Source organism: Pundamilia nyererei, unplaced genomic scaffold (genome assembly GCF_000239375.1).
Source record: "Pundamilia nyererei isolate P.nyererei 1_Seehausen unplaced genomic scaffold, PunNye1.0 scaffold00123, whole genome shotgun sequence".
In the NCBI taxonomy this organism is placed as follows: Eukaryota; Metazoa; Chordata; class Actinopteri; order Cichliformes; family Cichlidae; genus Pundamilia; species Pundamilia nyererei.
Genome location: NW_005187524.1, coordinates 100,925 through 102,769, shown reverse-complemented (window position 1 = coordinate 102,769; position 1,845 = coordinate 100,925). Strand labels below are relative to the sequence as shown.

The 1,845-nt window shown below is 44.9% G+C and overlaps 1 protein-coding gene across 4 annotated transcripts in view; it reads right to left on the bottom strand.

Moving 5' to 3' along the window:
• Positions 1–1,845, bottom strand: part of ttll5 (tubulin tyrosine ligase-like family, member 5) — a 56,618-nt gene that overhangs the window by 34,277 nt on the left and 20,496 nt on the right. The window lies entirely within an intron of this gene.

Below are 1,845 nucleotides of genomic sequence, written 5' to 3'. Positions count from 1 at the left end.
AAGAGCCATAAAGGGGCATGTTTATGACATCAGGTCTTAAATATGTTACATTCCCATGACCTTCATGTATTGCATCAACTTCTTAATGTTTGTGGAAGAAACCAACGTGGAGCATAGAGCGACAGAAAGGCAATAAATTAAACAATATCATGCTATATCAAATACATGAATTTTTTTAAAATACATTTAGGTCAGAAAGAAGTGTTTCAAAATAGGGACCCACTGCAGCATAATGCAACCCAGGCCCCTGATGCTGAATGGGTTTGTTTCTTAAGCTACAGTCACACTATAGAAAACAGTAGTTGGAGATCACTGTACAACTAAAATTACTGAAACTATATGCAAGGAACTTGCAATATTGTTGCCTTTGAAATGCCTGCTTTGAAGATGGGGAGTTGGTCTGTGACTACTCGCAGACAGTTGAAAACTTTGGTGCATCAAGATGAGTTAGAAGAGTTAGTCCCTTATGAGTTTACAACTGAACAGGGTTAGGTTGACAATTGCATGCAATGTGTTTGGGATAAATTGGTAATTAAATGTGAGGAATTAGGAAAAATCAGCTATTTAACAGCAAATTGGCAAAGATGCTCAGCTGCCTTGCTTTTACATAGGAATATAACTACTTTAAAAAAAGTTGGCAACAAGTTGAGCCAAGTCTCCTGCAGATGAATTCTGCTCATCAGTGCAGACTGATTCATAGTGATCGCAAGAACTGGCATTCACATTCAACATTATTATTTTCAAACCTTTGCGACTCTGTGCGAGACTGATTCTAACCCTGCCTGGTACAAGGTTACTGGGGCCATACCCTTGAGGCCCCAGTAACCTTGGGGCCACACCCTTGAAGAAGCATGAAAGTGCTTGGTGGCTAAACTTTAGTCCATTCGGCCCAAAGAGGCAACATGTGCCCACCTTCTTTTGGGTTCACCACCTGCAGAAGGCACTACAGGGTTCAGGTGCAATGTATGGTGGGTGGGTGACTTTCAAGGGTGGAGGCCTCGGCAGTCTGATCTCTAGCTGGTGAAATAAGCTCTTTGGACATGGAACGCCACCTCTCTGATGGGGAACGAGCCTGAGCTAATGTGTGAAGTTGAAAGATACCCACTAGATATAATTGGGCTCACCTGAACACACATATTGGGTTCTAGAACCCATCTATGGGACTCTGCTCCAATCTGGAGTTTCCCTCGAGGAGAGGCAGCAGGTAGGGGCACTAGTATCCCCCCAGGTCCCTGCCTATATGCTGGGGTTTTCCCTGGTGGACAAAACATTTACTTTCCACCATGTGTTTAGGTTAAGGATAGGAAACTGAATGTCATTTACACGTCTTGCAGATAATGGGTGTGGTGCTCAAGGGTGGGGACTCCATTTTCCTCCTGGGAGAATGTGGCTGTATTGGCTTCATCAGGTGGTGGCCTCTAGATTGCACTGGAGTAGGTTGGAGCTGAGTGTGAAGCGGCAGAAACGTGAATTGGCACCCCAAGTCTGAATCCACGGTTCTCAGCAGGAAAAGGGTGGTGTGCCAACTCCAGGTCAAGAACAAGATGCTGCCCCAAGTGAAGGAGTTTAATATCTTTGGATCTTGTTCACGAGTGATGGGAAAGAGACGTGTGACAGTAAAGGGACCAAAAGAAAAAGACCGTGGATACAACAGTGTAAATGAGCTTCTGGCAAAAGATGAATGGGCTCTACCTTAGTGAATTCAGTCATTTACTGTAGGAGGGATTCAGAGTAGAGCCATTACTCCTCCACATCGAAAGGAGGTTCGGACATCTGTTCGGACAGGCACCCCTTGGGCGCCTCCTGTGCAAGGTCTTCTGGGCATGTACTACCATGAGGATTCCC